Source organism: Notolepis coatsorum, assembly GCF_963971535.1.
Source record: "Notolepis coatsorum genome assembly, chromosome: 8".
NCBI classification, from domain to species: Eukaryota; Metazoa; Chordata; class Actinopteri; order Aulopiformes; family Paralepididae; genus Notolepis; species Notolepis coatsorum.
In genome coordinates this window covers 24,574,259-24,596,283 of record NC_140172.1, presented here as the reverse complement: position 1 = coordinate 24,596,283, position 22,025 = coordinate 24,574,259, and positions in this window count along the sequence as shown.

Here is a 22,025-nt window from a genome sequence, read left to right as displayed (position 1 = left end):
GAAAGGAAGAAGCAGCGCTGAACTCGGCTGCAAGGGTCCTCACGCACACCAAACCCTGGCAGCACATCACCCCCACCCTGCAAAAACTCCACTGGCTCCCCATCAACTACCGAATCCCCTACAAGAGCCTCCTCCTCCGCAATCATTAGAGTTTTTTTTTTTTTATTATCTTTTCCCCCCTCCTTTTTCCGATTTTTCTCCCATCCCACTGTTAGTCGTTATGCCAATTCCCAACCCCCTTCCTGGTTGTTGCGCCCCCCCCCCCCCTACTGTTGGTCCGAGAGGCCGGAGACTGTCACATGCTTTCCTCCGACGCATGTGCAGCCAGCCGGCAGCCAGCCTGGCAGCGCAGATTCTCACTGGGAGAGTGTAACGTGTGGAAGGTCGCACTACTTCTCTCATTGTACTGTACTTGTCTAATAGATGAACCCTTCAAGAGCAACGGGTACAGGGTTTTAAGACTGCGATTGTGACATGAGTACATGACACAAAATGATTGGTCATATTGTTGTGACATGTAGCCAGCAAACAATGTATGGACATACATTCCCAACCAACTGTTTAAGTTTGTCATGACTATAGCCAGGTTTACTTCAAATACTAAGTAAGTCAGCATCATGATCGCCCAATTTAACAAAAAAACAGAGGACCTCTCCTCTGTTGAGGCAGATGGAGGAGGGCAGGATAATTAATTGCTTTCTCTGCATTGCTCAGCGGCGGTGATTATGGCCTAGATGATTCTCTTCTCTGTATCGGTACTAAATACCTGTATGTCCCTATGTCGATATGACCCTGATGTAAACAAGACAAATGTCTTTCTCTGGTCTGCATCCTCTTAACAATTGTGTGTATTGAGCCGTACTGTATTGTACCCATTCTGCAATCTTGTTAAAATAAAGTTTTCATTCACACTCAAAATCTGTGTTCATTTTTTATTTTGCATACTAATGTTCTGTGTCTTGAGTCGTACTTGTATTGAAAAACTGATTTTATATGTCTGAGGAGAAGACTGGTACTCATCATCTTCGTCTCCACAAAAAGAAAAATGACGTGAAGTATGTTGTGTGCCAGGTTCAAACAGTGCTGTATATGTACAGTTTATTCCTACTCCTATCCAAGCTCCGGGTCATCAAAGAGAAGTCTCCTATTCTCAGTCCTTGCCCCACAATGGTGGAATGAACTACCCACCCCAGTTAGGACAGCCGAAACCAGTCCAATCTTTCGCCGTCGACTAAAGACTCACTTCTTCAACCATTATCTGAATAAAAAAATTAAAATAAAAAAAATCTAAATGTATTCCCCCTCAAATGTATATACTCTATTATTACTAGATCTGGTATGTCAACACTTTATGAACATTGTTACTCAGCTGATAGAGTTGTGCCCTTCCTTATGGCTTGTCGTACAGAACTTGTAAGTCGCTTTGGATAAAAGCGTCAGCTAAATGACTAAATGTAAATGTATTCCCCCTCAAATGTATATACTCTATTATTACTAGATCTGGTATGTCATAAATGTCTAGATGTAACATTACTGTCTATGTACTGATAAGGCATATTCTTTTATTGACCTTGAAATATGAGGAGAGGGTGTTAGCAATAAAATATTTATTACAGAGTGAATATTCAATATTACAGAGTATTTACACAAACAGCTGAGAGTGGACAGTTCTACTTAGCTTGGTGAGGGCAGAGCAGAAGTCTGTCCCCGGTCCCCATCACATTGTCATTTTTATAGTCAGCTGGTTGGTGTTCTGAGCGAATGAGGTGGTGTTCTTCCAAATTAGCATGAAGAAAGGTTCAGGGCTTTAAACAATGTCTATATAAGGTAAATAGTTGAAATGACAAGGGTCTAGAATTACATCTGTCTCCTGGTAGTTTCAGACAGCTGGGGTCATGGTGACACATAGGCCTGTTTTAATACCATATCATAATAACACATTTTAATGGTACACACATTTGTAGATATCTTATGGTTCTTACAATAGATAAATGGATTGATTCATAGGTATTATACATTATTCTAGATCCTGACAATGCTCCCTGTCAGTGGTCAGCCAAAACCGTCACCTCATCAGTTCTTGGGCTTGTGGGGCTGTGTGGCTTTTTAGCAACAGCTGTAGTGACCCTTCCGGTAACAAATAGATTTTGACACCTCAGTTTGGCCACAGACATGCTAAAATAAATACAGGCTGAGACCTGATAATAGGAAGACATGAATAAATGTATCTAGGGACATAAATTGATTGATTTTATCCCACAATACCTATGTAAACGAGACGAAAGTTTTTTTTTATAAGTATTTTTATTGCACATTACTTTAGTTACATTCCATATTGATGCACACATGCAATCTTATTTTTTTCTTGTTCAAAAACAATTGTCCAGCGGCATATAACAAAAAATATTCAAAGTAAGAATAAACATTATTTTTTTCTTTTGGCGGGTCCATACATACATATAAACAGGATAGTTAAATAAGCTAGATTTTTGCTGAAAAAAAAAAAACAGAGCATTAGAAAAAGGCCAAAAGCCAAGACACCACAGAGATTATACCTTCAGACATTGCTGTAATATGAGTAACATTTTGAACTTATATATCCTCTTCATCCTCCCTCAGACCCTTTAAGTAGTCCAACACCGGTCCCCATGTCGTATCAAACACCTTTCTCCGTCCTGTATTTTTAAATCTAAGCCTCTCTAAGTAGAGGGTCTCACCCAGCTCTCTCATCCACATTTCAAATGAAGGTGCTGCATCCGACTTCCAAAGTCTCAAAATGAGCTTTTTAGCCAACACAGCACCTAGATATATCGGCCTTTTTTCATTTTCAGAGTACTTAGTGACATTGTCACTATATCCCAAAATGGCCACTAAGGGGCAGGGTTCCCACTGTTTATTAAAAACTTTTGAATAAAAGTCAAATATATCAGACCAGAACGTGTGTAAGTTGGGACAAGACCAGAGTTGATGTGTAAGGGGACCATCTTGATTTTTACATTTGTTACACAGTGCTGATACGCTAGGATACATCTTATTCACTTTCACCTTTGAGTAGTGCAACCTGTGTATCACTTTAAATTGAATCAAGTTGATTCTAACATTTACAGAGCACCAGTGAATATTTGTAAGACATGTTTCCCAGAATTCCTCATTGAGGGGTATCCCCAGTTCTGATTCCCACTCAGTCCTATATCTTTCTGTGCTAACTATTACCTGATTGATGCTGAGGAATGTCTGACCATGTATCTACATGAGTCCTTACGAAGTTCCGTATCTGTAGATAGCGGAAAAAATGTGTTGACGGTAAATCGTGTTTGACCTTCAGTTGCTCGAATGATAGGAACTGGCCCTCTTGGTACAAGTCCTTCAAGCTCCCTATACCCTTCACCTTCCACTGTGCAAACCCTTGGTCCATAGTGGATGGCTTAAAGGCATGGTTATTACCGATTGGAGTGTCTGTATACATATTTGGAGCTTTCAAGTATGCTTTAATCTGTTTCCATACCTTCAAGGAGCTATGTACTATAAAATTCCCTTCATATAATGATTTGTTTATCTTGACAGGGCTATTCAAAAGGGCTAGGAGAGAGGTTCCCTGACAGGCTGCTCGCTCCATTGAGAGCCATGCAGGAGTGACCTCCTCCATGCCCTCCGTAAGGTTAGCACTTCTCCAGAAAGCCATATTGTTTAAATGTGCAGACCAGTAGTAACATTTGAAGTCTGGAAGACCAAAGCCACCCTCATTTTTTGTTTTACATAAGTGTTTTTTGCTAATACGTGCAGCTTTATTCTGCCAAATAAAGGGGATTATAATCGAGTCTAACTTTTTGAAATACCGCTGTGGTATGAATACTGGAATTGACTGAAAGATGTATGTAAATCTCGGAAGAACCACCATTTTAATAGCGTTTACTCTCCCAACCAGTGACAGTGGGAGGGTCTTCCAAAAATCTATATTCTGTTTCAACTGTTTTATTTTTACTTTCCAATTCTCTTCCAGTAAGAGTTCAGGTTTTTTAGTAATGGTCACTCCTAGGTAAGTAAATCTATCTTTGGTAATCTTAAAGGGGATAGAGTTCAATGAGGAGCTATCCTTATTTAATTGTATTGGCATTAATTCACTTTTATCCCAATTAATTTGAAAACCTGAAAGAGAGCCAAAATAATTAAACACTTCCATAATTGGAGGAAGGGACTCCTGTGGGTTAGATACGTATAACAAAATGTCATCTGCATACATTGATAAATGATGCTTTTGCCCTTTAACACTTTGGTTGCCTTGGGTTAAATTCATGATATACCATAGGTTGCCGGCTCTATTTGTCTATGGAGAAAGTCCCCTTCTTTGCAGGGCTATAACTTTTTAAATTCTATTGCTACATTGCCATTATTAGGGCCCATTCAAAGTCCTATATGTATTGTTCATTGTGTAGCAACGTTAAACTTTTTCATTCACATATTCATAGTAAAGTATGGTCTAATGTATAAGTATGTTTTCATCTCTTTCTGCAGCTTTCTCCAGAACGTGATATATAGCCCCAAATGCATTATATTGATGATGAAATACAGTTTGATGGCAATCAGCGCGATATAAAAAATTCCAACTAGACGTACTTCTAGAAGTTACTACACGTCATCTGATGTTGACCGGATGGGCGAGGGGGCGTTTATAATTCCGTGGGCAGCGTTATACCAATCATCTAATGTGGGTCAAATGTTGATAATAGCAGTTAGTATCGAAGACGGTAACGTTACACGCTGAAACTCACCCCAGTCTCTGCGCGCCGTTGGGCAATCATCGTAGAGTAGAAATCTTATCATTATGGGATATATTTTTACCCGGTCCATCTCCAGCTTGTATAATGGTATATACGTCCAAATCATGTTGTTTATCGAGTTATTGCCAATCGATCACTGTGTAGCGTGACGAGCCAGAGTCCCATGACCTATAGCGAGCGCCCGGAAGTACTACGGACGTCTAGCACAACCTCTATGGCACATCCTGTTTGGCGATTGCGCCGATCGGCCACCAGATGGCGCTCCTGAACCGCCAGAGAGCTCAGTGGGTCCTGCTGGTGGATCTCAGGCCAGCGGAGGGGACATATGAATCAGATCGCAGATTTTTGAAATATTGATATAAGGACGCTGTACAGCGTCCTCCGGCAACTTGAGCATGGCCCGCAATGACGTCAAAAGACGTTTCATGGCAGTCAAAGTGTTAATGGAGACAGGTGAAATTCTAGGATGTTGTCGAATTTTTGTAGCTAGTGTTTCTATGACTAAATCAAAAAGATAAGGAGAGCATGGATCTCCTTGCCTTGTCCCACGGTATAGTGGAAACTGAGAGGAAATATCCTGGTTAGTAACTACACTTGCTGTGGGATGAGCATACAAAATCCGTATCCAGTCAATAAATACCTTCCCGAAACCAAATGCCTCTAGGGTCTCATACATATATGGCCACTCGACCTGATCGAAGGCCTTCTGAGCATCCACTGAAATCACCACTGTCTCTGTATTGTGTTTCGTATAAAGTATATTGAATAACCGTCTTAAATTGTAATAAATATGTCTATTAGGAATAAAGCCTGTTTGATCCGGGTGCACTATCTTCTGAATGTGAGCTTTTAGCCGCTTGGCCAGAATCTTGCTAAGCAGCTTTGTTTCAATTGGAATCAGTGACACAGGTCTGTAGGATGATGGTTCTAACTCATCTCTGTCCTTTTTTTAAATTAATGAAATATTTGCATTATACAGCGTTTGAGGTAGTCTACCATCCGATGCAGCATGTTTAAACATACGAAGCAGCAGCGGAGATAGTTCCTTAGAGTAGTGCTTGTAGAATTCTGCAGTAAAGCCATCAGGGCCAGGTGCTTTATTGTTCGGTAATTCTGTAATTGCCTCTACTATTTCTCCTATGGAGATGTCCCTTTCCAATGCAGCTTCTGCCTCACCATCAAGCTGAGGTAGGTTTAATTCAGAGAGAAATGCCTTAATAGCATCAATGTCATGGTTGCCATTTGATGTATACAATTTTGAATAGAACTCCGTAAAACGTGCATTTATCTCTTTAGGGTCTGTAAGAACAGTGCCTGTGTCTGATTTTATTTTTAGTATTGCACGGGAAGCGTGCGCCTGTCTTAATTGACGTGCCAGCAGTTTTTGAGGTTTGTCACCTATTTCAAATTGTATCTGTTTTATCATATTCAATTGCTTATTGACCTGTGCAGATAAAATAGTATTGTACTCATCTCTTTGAGAGACTATAGAATTCAGGATGTCGGGATCCGCAGAGACCCTGTACAGGTGTTCTAGTTGAGACACAGAATCATCCAACTCCACTAGTCTTTTTGACATTTGTTTTCTCCTACCTGCCACGTATGATATGATGCTACCTCTAAGCACTGCCTTGATAGCTTCCCACAGTGTTGAGTCATCCACATCCCCTGTATCATTTGTGTCTATAATGTCAGGTAGCCTAGCTGACATGTATTTTAAGAAACTCTTCTCTTTTAAGATTGTGTTGTCAAATCTCCAGGTGCGTTCCTTTCTATGTCTAGTGAACCTAACATCCAGTGACATGGGAGCATGATCACTTATCAGGATAGTATGGTATTGTGTGGACACAACATTGGATATCAGTTTAGATTCTAACAGCATGAAATCAATCCTAGAATAGGATTTATGCACTGGAGAGAAAAAAGAGTAGTCTCTATTGGTAGGATTGCGTAGCCTCCATATGTCAACCAGGTTTAGATTGTGCATGGCATTTTTTAACACCTCACTGGCTTTGCTGTTCACGGATACCTTTGATGACTTTTTATCCAACACAGGGTCAATTACACAATTGAAGTCGCCACCCAATATAACGAGACGAAAGTTAAGTTGAAAATGGGGGATCTATGTAAACAAGACGAAAGTGAAGTTGAAAATGGGGGACCCTGATGTAAACGAGACGAAAGTTAAGTTGTGTATGTGTGTCGTAAACGAGAGAGGGAGCGAGCGAGAGAACCCCCCCCCCCCCATCCGCATGCGCAGTAGTGCAAATACTTGTCCAGGCCACTAATACTTGTCTATGCCACGAAGCCCCGCCTCAAACCCGTCCACGCCTGGGCTCTGCGGCTCTGCAGATACCCCCTATTGCACTGGCAACTTCCGCCAGCCACAGGACGCGCGCTGATTGGCGGAAAGTACGGAAGTATCTCGAAGTACGTCTGCGCTGACATTGGGCCTAGCCCCATCCCCCTTGAGCAAGCACGGTTGAGACGTGCGGTTGTAGAGTGATTGATTGAAAACGTTATTAACAGATTGCAGAATAGGTACAATACGGTTGGAGAGAGGGTCGCGGCCTGGAATTGATTGAAAACTTTATTACAGTACGGGTCCATCTACCCGTCTATCAGATATATTTATTATTATTATTATTGGATACAGGAGTTTGGGTACCAAGAGCTTCTTCAAATAAAGTTATCATCATATCATCATTGTAATGTTTCTATTCTGCCGGTCACTCCTAGTGCCTAGCAGAAAGAACTGAATGTCCACACAATGACATTCTAGCTGAAGGTTTGTTTACTTCCACTTGGGGTTGCATACATACATGAACTGACAGGTACCGTATCTGACGTCATTATCAAGAGTCTGGGCTAAACCAACTTATGGGTGAAACCATTACGTCAGGATACCACATTTCCCTTCTTTTAAAATAAGTGCATTTAATTATAACACCATATAATTATACCACCATATAACACCATAAGTGCAAATCATATCTATCACAAATCACAATTTTTTTTTCTTCTTTTTTTTAACAACAATCAGTGTAATAACAGTCACAGGTCTAGAATGTCTCTCGGCTTAACTAAGCGGCCTGACCTGGTAGTAATGCCTTGTGGTGGCACAGTTGGGGAAACTTCAACAGTCTGCTGTACAGTCTCAGTGGCCTGAGGCTCGACCTGTTGACCATCCATTGCCACTCCGTGACGTGTATCTCCCTCTGTGGTCTGTAGGAGGTGACGCCGATTGCGCCGGATGATGTTGTAGGATCGCTGGGTCCCTGCTGGTCCGACGACTGTGGCGGGTTTCCACGACCCTGTTGGTTGCTGGAAGCGGATCGTGGCTCCTACTGGCAGTGCAGGCTGTGGTTTGGCATTTCTGTCGTAGTATTGCCTTTGTCGTTTTTGGCACAGTTCTCGTCTGCCTAGAACTGCACTGCGACAGGCAAGTTCTGGTCGCAGCTGTTTCTCAGTGGTTGGAAGGATTGAGCACAAACATCGGCTCATCAGCAGCTGTGCTGGTGACTTGAATCCGTCCACTGGTGTGTTTCGGTATTCCAACAGGCTGAGATATGGATCTGACCTCTGTGCATGTGCTTTGTCCATGATGGCTTTAGCTGTTTGCACAGTTTTCTCAGCCAGCCCGTTGCTCTGCGGGTACAGGGGGCTGCTTGTGATGTGCTCAAAATCCCATGTATTCGCAAAGTTCTTGAACTCTTGCGAGCTATAGCACGGTCCATTGTCGCTGAGCAATTTCTCACAAATCCCGAACCTGGAAAACATGGCCTTGAGTTTCTGAATCACAGCGGTGGATGTGAGGCTAGTGATTTTTTCTACCTCGAAATACCTACTATAATAGTCAACTGCAACTATATATAGTCAGTGTTGTTCCATTTGAACAGATCAGTGGCTATCACCTGCCAAGGTCGCTCTGGAATGGGGTGTGACAGCATTGGTTCTTTGGGGATGGAGTTGCGTCGTTCGAGGCAAATGCTACAAGATCCAACTAGTGTCTCTATTTGTTTGCACATCCCTGGCCAGAATAGAACATCTCTTGCACGCTGCTTACACTTCTCCATGCCAAAGTGGCCTGTGTGTATGCGTGACAGCATGTCACCTCTGAGTGAGTGTGGCACAATGATTTTCTCACCTTTAAGCAGAAGGCCATTCGATTCTGTTATTTCATCCCGGTGGTTCCAATATTCAGTGATGGCAGAGGGGCATTGTCTTGCAGTGTCTGGCCACCCTGATTGGATGATCTTCTTCAAGGCTGAGAGCTGCTCGTCTTTGGCTGTAGCAGTTCTGATGTCTTCCATTTTCCGGTCGCTCACAGGCACACTGCTTACAACTGAGTGTATTTGCGAGTCCATGCCCTCACTCAGTGAGTCATCACAGCACGCTAGCGGCTTCCTAGATAGTGTGTCTGCTACTGGAATCTGCTTTCCAGGCTTATGAACAATGTTAATGCTATATCTTTGCAACTGAAGTATCATGCGTTGGAGCCTCGGCGGTGCAGCCGCAAGGGGTTTGCGCATTATTGTCTCCAGTGGCTTGTGGTCTGACTCGACGATCACCTGGCGTCCGTACAGGTATTGGTGGAATCGCTTACATCCAAAGAGCACGGCGTACAGCTCCTTTTCGATCTGAGCATAATTGACTTCAGTCTCATTCAGTGCTCTGGACGCGTATGCGACTGGTTTCTCTTGCTGCAGTAGGACTGCTCCCAATCCATATTTGGAGGCATCAACCTGCAGTTTCACATCCTTTGTGTGGTCAAAGTAGGCAAGTACTGGACCTGGCTCTTGGGTTAAAATGCTTTTCACTTGCTGGAAAGCAACATCATGGTTCGAGTCCCATACAAATTCACTGCTCTCTTTCAACAGTTGACGGAGCAGGCCGTTGCCTCTGAGAGTCTGGGGGCAAATTTTGACAAGTACGTGATCATGCCCAATATTGTCTCCAGCTCTGCTTTACTCTGTGGTGCGGCCATGTCCTTGATCGCCGAAACCTTGTTGGGGTCAGGTCTGACACCTTCTCGTGTCAGTGTGTGTCCAAAGTAGTTCACCTCTGTCACACAGATGGTGCTCTTGTCTTTGTTCAGTTTTATTTCTTTTTTCTTTATCCACTTTTTCTCCCATTTTTCTATATTTTCCCTCATCCCAATTTCGTATCATCCAATTCAACCCTCCCCTGTCACGAACGCTGTTTCTTGCCTCCCACAAGCCGGCTGCAATGTGGACTAAGTCATACATAGCACAAGTCCCCTCCGGTACTTGAGGTAACAGCAGTCGCATCTTTTCACCTGCGCAGCTCGATCTCTCAGTGGCGAGGAGTAACGCGTGGGAGGCTCACGCTGCCCCCGTCACTTCCTGATTCTACTGCGCAGGCGCACCAACCGACCTGTAGGAGTCGCTGTCCACAACGCCCGATCCCCACCCATCAGTTTCCCATCCCCTAATACTGCCAATGTGTATTAGTACGGACGACCAGCTAAACTGAAAGCAAATGTGGAGCGCTGGGCTCGAACAGGCAAGCCCAGTGTCTCCAGATTTCGTGGCGAGCGCCTTGCCCACTACGCCACGTAGCCGCCCCGTTCAGTTTTATTCCTATCTGTCTGGTTCTCTCCAGCATGCCACGCAGGTTGGCATCGTGCTCCTCTTTCGTGCGGCCATACACAATGATGTCATCGACAATGGCGGCGACGCCCGGGAGTCCCTCGTAGGCCTCATCCACTCGTCTCTGAAACTCATCTTGTGCAGATATGATTCCGAATGGGAGTCTATTGAACCTATATCTGCCATAGATGGTGTTGAATGTGGTGAGAACGGATGACTCATGGCTGAGTTTTATATTCCAGTACCCAGACCTGGCGTCTAGCACACTGAAATACTGTGCACCCGCTAATTTTGGGGTAATGTCATCTAGAACAGGGAGCGGGTAGTAGGGTCTCAGGATGGCTTTGTTCAGGGGGCGGGGATCTAGACAAATCCTAAGCTTTTTCCTTTTGGGTTTTTCTACAACCACCAGTGCATTGACCCAGTCTGTTGGCTCAGTGACCTTCTGGATTATGTCCATTTTCTCCATTTCATCCAGCTCACTTTTGAGCCGACTACGTAGGGCGTATGGTATGCGGCGAGGTGGGCACACCACTGGTGTTACGTCAGGTCTGAGGTGAATGGTACACTCACCGGGAAACAGTCCAATGCCTTCAAACACATCTGCATATTCATCCATGATGTTCATGTGTGGTTTGGGCTGTGCATTGACTGTATGGATTATTTTGACCAAATTCAGGTCTATACATGCTCTCATGCTCAACACAGGTGGAGCATTGGCATCGATTATATCAAAGTCAAGCATGACTGTCTTCTCTTTATATCTGCATGTTAGCCTGCAGGCCCCTTTTACAGTAAGCACATGCCCACCATAGCCTGAGAGCTTGCTGGCCTGCGGGCTTAATACTACATTTCCAAATAGCTCATGGAATGTGTTGGCTGGTATCACATTAGCCTGAGCACCTGTGTCAATTTTAAATTTGAGCTTGTGCCTCTGTTTTCCTATTTGTAATTCTGCAAAGGCTTGTTCTTTGTCTGTGTTTGCATGCTGTTTTGCTATAGTGTCAATGTACAGTTCATCATCATCACTTTGCTGCTCACCAGTGTCAGATATAGCATGCATCCTCTTTGCCTGTGGCTTGATCTGACGTCGCTGTGGTGCTGACCTGCACATCCTGGCAAAGTGGTTGAATTTGTTGCAGTTGTTACATTGACGTCCCTTAGCTGGACATTCCTGAGCACGGCTGTGCTCTCTCCCCCATGCTCCACATTCCTCCTGCATGACGTCAGCCTTGCTCACTGTTTTGCGACCATAACGTGCTTGGTCCGGTTTGAATGGTCTCCTGCTGCTAACTGCGTGGACAAACTGATTAGCTCCACTCACAGTCGCACATCCCATTGTTTTTAGTTGTTGCTGGGAAACGTCATGTGATCTTGCGATGTCAATCGTCTTCTCCAGCGTTAAATCTGGACCGTAGCAGAGTAGCTTCTCCCTCACTCTTGCTGAGTTAGTGGCAACCACGATTCTGTCTCGGACCATTTCGTCACTTTTGTCGTAATTACAGTCCTTCACTAGCAGGAAGGAAAAGGCGGCCTCGGACGGGGAGGCGAGGATAACAACCTGTCTAATGAGGATGTCGGTCCAGAGTGCATCTCGGTCCCCATGCTCTGTTTTCGGCCCCCGACATCATCAATGCCATATGATATACGACTGGTGGACGGTAGGAGCATATATGATAAGGCTGAAGGAGGAGGGTCGGCTGAAGAGGCGGCCCTGTTTATCCACGGGATCGGTTTTGACTGGAGTCTGTCGGACACACACAAAGGCCTGATGTGTTGTACCAAAAGGGGAAAGGTGAAGCTAGAGACGCTCGTCTCAGGACTAAGGTTTCTACAGTGCCTATCCAGTGTCTCTCTCTCTGACACACCCAGAACTTTGGATCATTTAGAGTTTTCTTTTTCTCTCCCTATGGGGGAAAAATTTCAAAGTGACATTTTGGTTCAGTTTCAGCATCGTTGTCCCTAATTGATTTGTTTTTTGTTTGTTTGTTGTTTTGTTTTGTTGTTTGTTGTTTGTTTTGTTTTTTGTTTTGTGTTTTGTTGAGTTGTAGAGTATTTTATTGTTGAACGTTTTGTTGTATCTTGTGTAGTTTTAGTAAAAAATTTAGTTTTTTATAAAATCAAATCTCTCTCTCTCGCGTGTGTTGTTGTTGTTAATTTCGCTGTGGGTGATGCATAATGGATGAATGAATAAATGGTAACTTGTTTAAAATGACAAGATATATATGTGTTCATTATTGGATTGTGTACTAGTGTAGTATGAATGAACTCGAGTCACTCGACTTAACGTTGGAAACGCTTCACCCCCCCCCCCCCCCCACCCAAATGTAGTTCTCACTGGCCGCCACTGGAAGGAAGTAGGCAAAAGCACTACCTACCAAATGGTCTCCCTTCCTTCTTCATTTGTTTGTTTATTCCCCGGTCAAATTCCTCCACCTGCTAACTAACTGCGTCTGCTTTTGACGTTCAATTAACGTTCGCTAATGTAGGGAAACTTCCGTACTTTCCGCCAATCAGCACGCGTCCTGTGGCTGGCGGCAGTTGCCAGTGAGCGGATTCTCCGTGGATGCAGCTGGAGGCTACTCGCAGCAGCAGGACCACACTCACTGCAGGAAGCACGATACTGATGATGCGACGTTCAATGGTTCAAGAACGATCCGGTTATTTTGAACAAGGGAACGTAGCATGTGGCTGCAACCCCGGAGACCATCGATTTTTCCAACCTACCATATTAGAAGACCAAGGGCCGCGTACCATGGACAACAATCAGATTCAGATTCAGTTTCCTTTATTGTCACTTATTTCAGTTCTTTACAGCAAGAAGAGTGAAAAATAAAAATACAATACATTTAGCATAGAATAAAATAAGATGACAATAAAGATTACAATATACAGTTCTAAAAAGTGTGTACTGCAATACAATAAATGTAGCATAAATTAAAATAAGAGGACACGAGCAGCACAGAGGAGCAGCAGCAGCAGCAGGACCACACTCACTGCAGGAAGCAGGATACTGATGCCATGCGACGTTCAACGGTTCAAGAACGTGCTGCAGCCCCGGAATCCGGATACCATCGTTTTTCCGCGACAGCGCCACCTACCGTATAGGTGCTGATGCTTTTATCCAAAGCGACTTACAAGTTCTGTACGACAAGTCATCAGAAAGGGCACAATTCTATCAGCTGAGTAACAATGTTCATCAAAGTGTCGAGTGCTACAGTGTAGGTTAGTATATTAGGACAAGTGCATGACAGTAAGGTTAGTTAGGGTTAGATTTTTTTTGTATCTTCCCAGTTTATGTTGAAATCTCCCATCAAAAGTACTTCTTTATCAAAGTTGCACGCTCTAAGTATGGTGTGTATGAGTATGTACTGAGCCGTACTGTATTGTACCCATTCTGCAATCTGTTAATAAAGTTTTCAATCAATCAATCAGTGTTTAGCTGGTCAGAAAATATAGCTTTGGAGTCTGGTGGTCGGTACAGCCCTAGGAGGGTAAAGGACATTTGGGGAGACACTCTAATTCCTTATCTGAAACGTGGATGTGGGTACAGTGGATGTTATCTTTAAGATAAAACATCACACCACTCTAGCATGATTAATAGACTAAAGCTTTTTTAATTGCTTCTTCTGATTGACAAACAATATAAAAAAAACAATCTGGACATCGTGCAAAACTTGACATGTCTCAGAAACCCCTCTTTTAGTAATCCTCTCTAAAACACCATACACTCTCTTAATGCCCCATATCTCTAGTTTCAAAGTAAAGGTTCATGAAGTCAGTTTATAAATATATCTACAGCTCATGTATCTCCATTACATGAAGGTGGAGATAGATGTGACCTAAATAACTATGGACCAAACTGTCCTGTCTAGCAAGAATCCTGGAATCATTGGTAAATAATCAACCTAAAGCATTTATCTGAGGATGGGTGGGTTTATCTTTCTGTTAGTCCGTTATCTTTTTTATTTAATTGTTTAACTTTTTGTTAAAAAAAACTGTGGAAAAAAGGAAAAGATGTACCTTTTGGTAAATTTTTAATAATTTATATTTCCAATAAAATATCTAGAAATTTCAGTTCCGAAAAGATGCCATTATCCACTGCAATATTTTATCTGTGGCTGTTATTAAATGTTGATTCAATGTCATTTCTCACCAGAATTCAAGTTTGAACCGTTTTAACACTTTTTCCTAAAAGATTTACCTGATTTTAGATTCTGCTTTGGCTTCATGTATTTTTGGTCTCAACTTTTTACCTGGAGCAATATTTTCAACTGAATGTACATGTTTGACCTTATAAAGAAAGAAAAAAAATTCAAAAGAGAAAAAAAGTTATTCGTGTCTCATCAGGATAAATAAACAATGACAATGGAGTTTTGAATTCTCACATTTTACAATTTAGTCATTTAGCTGAGGCTTTTATCCAAAGCAACTTATATTGTAAACAGCATGTCACCAGGAGGTACATCTGTGGCAGCTAAGGGTCAGTGGCATTGTTCATCAAATAATATCAAGCTTGACTGTTACACTCCGAGTGCATAGTAGTATAAACATATTAGCAAGATGGTAGTAGTACAATATTTTATTTCAGATATTGTTTGAAGGCGTTTCTAGTAAATAGCAGAACATTTTCTAAAAATTATCAGTGTTGCAGTCAGAAGATGAAGCCTTTCATACAAAGTAGGTTCAAATGTAATATAAAATGTTCATACTTCTGAGTTAGTTACTTCTAAGACATCAATTCACACCTTCCCACTTATCTTGACGCTTACAATTCATCCATTATTAGCATATCATACATTCTAATGAGAATGTTTAAAAGTTGGGATCAATTCACTTTTTAATTCAAGATGTAGATTTGATTTAAAATATTTTTAAGTTCAGTCATGAAAATGTTTTACTATCCAACCTAATGACAAGTAAATGTGAATGGATGTTCTGTCATCAGAAAGTAAACAATTTGTCGATTTTAATTGATTTAAAGTGAATAGATTCCAACCCTATACGTTTTGATAGTTTCATCAATAGTACAGCCATTACTCGTCAATATACACACAATAATGACAAAATAGTTAGTTACTTGTGCAACAGGTTGCTCTGCAATTCCCATAAACCCACAAGCAGTTAGATGGTAGAAAAACCATCTAGAAAAAGACAATACATGGAACACTAAAATAAACACTTCTTGTGAAAGTTTAAAGAAAAAACATGTCCTACTAGGAATGTTGACAATATGTGTGACATTAGTTCAATACATCCACATAAAAGTCCATACCTATCTAATAATGATGTTAACCATCTTGGCTTTTGGCTGGTCACCCCATAGTGAGGTCAGAAAGTTCCTATGATCTCAGTATTTAAAACACTAGACCAATGTGTTCACTCCTATACCAATGACAGTCATACTGTCCCCCTATAGTGCTGGTTTACAGCAATTGCTTAAAATCTGCTCTGTGTATGGTATACAACATATCAAATTCAACCCTAACAAGAGTGTTGTTATGATAGTGAAAACTAAGGAGGACCAGAAGCAAAAGTTTCCCTCCTTCTTGCTGTCTGACTGCGCTCTAGATGTGGTGAAGAGTGTGCGATATTTGGGTCACAATACAATATCACTGATGACATGTGTGATGATGTTGATGTGCAGCGCCAGTGCTGCAAACTGTACGCACAGGCCAATATGCTCGCACGAACATTTTATATGTGTACAGACAATGTGAAAATAAGCCTGTTCAGAGCCTATTGTACTCCATTTTATACTGTACGCCTCTGGTGTAATTATAGGACAGCAAAAAAATAAACTGCAGGTAGCATATAATGATGCATTTAGGATCCTCCTTAAGCTCCCAAGACGGACTAGTGCAAGCCATTTGTTTGTGACTACAAATGTCCCCACCTTCCATGCTCTGCTGAGAAACTTGATGTTTAAATGTATGTGTCAATTATTAGAGTAAAAAAACAAGATAATAGGTGCCATTAGTGAAGTAAAACAAAGTGATACAAGGTACTCCTTTGATTTGTGGAAACATTGGAATCGATGCCTTTATGTATTTTAATCTATATGGACCTTGAGTCTGAAATAAAGTCATCATATTGTCCCAGGAACATTCACACAGAGCGACAGAAACACAACTGTTGTTGTCAATGAAAACGGTGTCTATGCTAGGGTTGTCACGATACCAACATTTTTGTTTCAATACTATACCAATATGAATTTCGATACTTTGATACTTTTCCTCAAAATCAGGGAAACTCTCAGATGTCATTATTGTTCTTTATTTTAAAACACAATGAACAACGACAAGAATAAATAAATAAAATTAAAAGCAATGGCATTCAAAATGCTGGAGAACTTTTTTTGCACTCAAAACAGTTGCTGTACACGGTTTCTGAACCCATCTTTCTCAACTGTATATATATTGGAACTTGGTCCACACAGATGAACTCTGAGACTGCCCTGTTGAGCCTTTTATCATCTTTGGACTAATTTGTGTACTTAATATGCTGCTAAAAAAAGCTGGGGGGTTAGGTTGCTTCTGAGTGGGGGGAGTCACTCTATGAGCCAAATGCAGCAGACTTCTGTAGTTAAAAAAAATTCAAGGGGTAGAAAAAGTATGGTTGTATTATTATTATTATTATACATTTGTCATAGCAGAGGGCCTAATTAGTTTGAGATACCATAACCTAGAAAACATTTTGATGAGTGAGACTGATTATATATAGCCTATCATAATCTAGAACAGGGGTCGGCAACCCTAGGCACGCGTGCCTGCATAGGCACGCGGGGGCATTTGCATAGGCACAGGGGGCAGCAGTAAAAACAATTTTTTTTTTTTTTTTGCTCTGAAATATTATAGTGAAATATTTTGCACTGTTGTCCCATTTATCTTGTTGAAATCCTCCCACAGGTTCTTTTTACTACCACATATTTAATTGAGACCCTTTATTTGTTTATTATTTCAATTTAGCTGGAAATACATTGCTACATCATTCAGTAACATTTGCAGAGCCTTATAAGAAAAACATTATTACGGTCACCATTGTGACCAGTGGGATTAATCAACAATTTTTATTATTTATTTTTCTATTTCAAATGTGAGTGAAATGGTCGCACTGTATGCAGCTGTTTGTCTGCATTGCACCCCCCCCCCCCAACTCAGATTCATTGAACATTGCACATGTTAAAAGCCATTTTTTTTTACTCAAAATGTGAGTATTACCAAGTCAACTTGTGTTCTTAAAACAATGACAATAAACATAGTTTTATTAGGTTGAAATAATGTGGTTGTGTACTTATTTTTCTGTTAACTTATTATGGATTGAAAACTGAAAACCTTAATGCACAGTAACTGAACTCAATATTTTTAAGTTCTGGTAACTTATTATTATAATTTTTTTTACAGTGTAGTCTTGCGATCAATCAAAACTTATTTACACGATATACCTCACATTCACCCTCCATTCACATCCTGGTGTTCTCCATTAGGCCTGTAGGTGGAGCTATGACAGCACACGTACAGTACACACACCGATGGTGTGTGATGTGTCCAAAAATGAATGGGCAAATGTGAGTGAAATGGTCGCACTGTATGCAGCTGTTTGTCTGCATTGCACCCCCCCCCCCCCCAACTCAGATTTAGGGTTGATACAACCATCATAATAATAGTTAATAATAACAATAACAATAATGATGTAATAATTATCATTAAAAATACCTGATTATGAGAAAAAAATATTACGATGCATGGAATATTGTTGAGGCACACTAGTTACAACTATATTTCAAACAGGCACTCCATGTCAAAAAGGTTGCTGACCCCTGATCTAGAACTAGGTTATGCCATATTGTAGAGAGTGTCTCCCCAAATGTCCAGAGGGCCCAGGCCCCAGGGTCTTTTAGTTAGTTTAGTAGTTTACCATCAGGCTGTGAAAGTACTAGACAGGAAAACAAACAGCCACCACAATTGTCATAGCATAACAAATCAGAATCTACTGAGCTGGGACAATTTTGTTAAATTCAAAGATGCCTGCCTTACATAATAAGATCCTACATGGCTTGGCTCCTCCCCCTATCTGTACTTTTATAAAACAGAAAGCATCTGCTGACAGATACACCAGGTCTGTTGTTAGATGGGACTGTGTAGTTCTGCTGACAGATATACCAGGTCTGTAGTTAGAGGTGACTGTGTAGTTCTGCTGACAGATATACCAGGTCTGTAGTTAGAGGAGACTGTAGTTCTTCTGCTGACAGATATACCAGGTATGTAGTTAGAGGGGACTGTGTAGTGCAGGGGTGGCCAACCAGTCAGAGACTAAGAGCCACAAAAATTACTGTGGTACCACAAAGAGCCACACCATAATTTATACCAGCGTTTCTCAACCTTTTTTTTCAGTCACGGCACCCTTCATGCGTTTATAGGTCTCACCCTCTGGCCTCTGAAGTTGCTAATGTCTTCTTTATTTGGGCCTCACAGGGTTAAAAGTACCCTGTGAGACCCACGGTTGCAAAATTACAAAATCACTTTTAGCCATTTAAAAAAAAAAAAATTATTTAAAAAATGTTAAGCACATGTATAGTCAATTGGTCCCGTTGTTCAGCCTCACAATGCTATTTGATAGTAAATGTGTTTATATGTCCCACCCTCTGAAGTTGCTAATGTCTTTTTAATTTGGGCCTCACAGGGTTAACCTCTAAAGCCCGAGATATAAAGTAAAAGTGTATATTTTCAGCATTACGTTTGTTTACCAATTATTTTAACTGTTATTAGTGAAATATAAGATTATCTCAGGGCATTGAGTCGGAAACCGGCGCATATTGACAGGAGGAAGTGGCACAGCCAAAAGTGAGTGTAGTCTTTTGAAGGAAGAGACTCGAGGCTTTCGAATTTAAAAAAACTACCCTACCCAGCTCACACCAGCCCGTCAATCATCTGACTTCTGGATTTACTTTTTTATTTCTCTTATTTTTTGGGATTATCTCCCACAAACCTGAACGTTATTGCCATAAAACAGAATGCAGTTAGTTTCTCTACCTTTCTGTGAACGTCTTGCAAAAAACGGTGTTGCAATACGATGAAAAATGGTGGAGAAATTTACATTATAAAAAAGATGGCAGAATTCAGTACTGTATCTACAAAACCTTCTGTTTAATCATCTTCCCTTTATTAATTTGCTTAGATTGTTCAGGTCTGGTAAATTTTAGCATGGTGTTATTCACAGTCAAAGATAATTATTATATATATTTTTTTTTAAATAGAATTGATATTCTCCTTTGGTTCATTACAATTTACTCAAGCCTAGTAACAGACACTATTTCTGACACGGATCCATATTGTCCCTAGATTCAGAAACCAAGAACATGCAAATGGCCATTTAATTTTTTTTAAATGTTTATTCTACGTCCTTATGGGACATAAAAAAAAAGAAAAAAGTTAAAAAAAAATTAAAAAAAAATGTTTGGATGGAAGACGGGCAAAGAGCCGCATGCGGCTCGCAAGCCGCGCATTGGCCACCCCTGCTCTAATTCCTTATCTGAAAAGTGGATCTGGGTACAGTGGATGTTATCTTTAACATAAAACATCACACCTCCCCATCTCCCATCAGGTCGTTCTAAATATATTATAGCCAGGTACAGTCAGAGCAGCAGCTGGGGAGTCATCATGAAGCCAGGTTTCAGAGAAAAATAAATAATCCAAATTTGATTCTAAGAGTAGTTGTTTAATCTGTTCACTTTTAGGGGTGACACTTCGTATGTTTAGGTGTCCCCCTGGAAGGCCTTTAGGCTTGGAATTGGGGTCCCAGACCACTCTAGCATGATTAACAGACTGGAAGAAACAGATTCGTTTTTTTAATTGCTTCTTCAGATTGACAAAGCAATATAATAAAAACAAACCAATCTGGACATCCTGCAAAAATTGGTTGCAGATTTTATTTGTGAAAATGTCTCGGAAAAGCCTCTTTATCATCAATGTACATAGATACACCATAAACTCTCTTAATACCCCATATCTCTAGTTTCAGAGTAAAGGTTCATGAAGTCATTTTATAAATATATATACAGTTCATTTATCTCCATTACATAAAGGTGGAGGAGGATGTGACCTAAATAACTATGGACTAAACCAGGGGTCAGCAACCTTTTTGACATGGAGTGCCTGTTTGAAATAAAATTGTAACTAGTGTGCCTCAACAATATTCCATGCATCGTAATTCTTTTTAGGTCTTTTTAATGATAATTTTTACATTATTACATCATTATTGTTATTGTTATTATTAACAATATTATTATGATGGTTGTATCAACCCTAAATCTGAGTTGGGGGGGGCGGGGGGGATGCAATGCAGACAAACAGCTGCATACAGTGCAACCATTTCACTCACATTTGCCCATTCATTTTTGGACACATCACACACCATCGGTGTGTGTACTGTACGTGTGCTGTCATAGCTCCACCTACAGGCCTAATGGAGAACACCAGGATGTGAATGGAGGGTGAATGTGAGGTATATCGTGTAAATAAGTTTTGATTGATTGCAAGACTACACTGTAAAAAATAATAATAATAAGTTACCAGAACTTAAAAATATTGAGTTCAGTTACTGTGCATTAAGGTTTTCAGTTTTCAATCCATAATAAGTTAAGACAAATAAGTACACAACCACATTATTTCAACCTAATAAAACTATGTTTATTGTCATTGTTTTAAGAACACAAGTTGACTTGGTAATACTCACATTGAGTAAAAGAAATTGCTTTTAACATGTGCAATGTTCAATGAAATAGTAAAATAAATAATAAAATTTGTTGATTAATCCCACTGGTCACAATGGTGACCGTAATAATGTTTTTGTTATAAGGCTCTGCAAATGTTACTGAATGATGTAGCAATGTATTTCCAGCTAAATTGAAATAATAAACAAATAAAGGGTCTCAATTAAATATGTGGTAGTAAAAATAACCTGTGGGAGGATTTCACCAAGATAAATGCGACAACAGTGCAAAATATTTCACTATAATATTTCAAAGCAAAAAATAAAAAAATTTATGCTGCCCCCTGTGCCTATGAAAATGCCCCTGCGTGCCTATGCAGGCACGCATGCCTAGGGTTGCCTACCCCTGGACTAAACTGTCCTGTCTAGCAAGAATCCTGGAATAATTGGTAAATAATCAACCTAAAGCATTTATCTGAGGATGGGTGGGTTTATCTGTCTGTTTGTCTGTTATATTTATTATTTAATTGTTTAACTGTAAAAAAAAAAAAAAAAAAAAAAAAAAAAAAACTATGAAAAAAGGAAAAGCTGTACCTTTTGGAATTTTCTTTATACTTTATATATTTCCATATCACAACATTAAGTTCTGAAAACATTCCGTAATCCACCGCATATTTATTGTTTAAATCTGTGGCTGTTATTAAATGTTGATTCAATGTAATTTCTCACTCGAAGACGACCCTTGTGACCAGAAGGTTGAACCGTTTTAACACTATTTTCCTAAAAGATTTACCTGATTTTAGATTCTACTTTTGCTTCATGTATTTTTGGTCTTGACTTTTTACCTGGAGCAATCTTTTCAACTGAATGTACATGTTTGACCTTGTAAGGGCTCATTTATAAAAAAGAAAAAAAGTTATTTGAT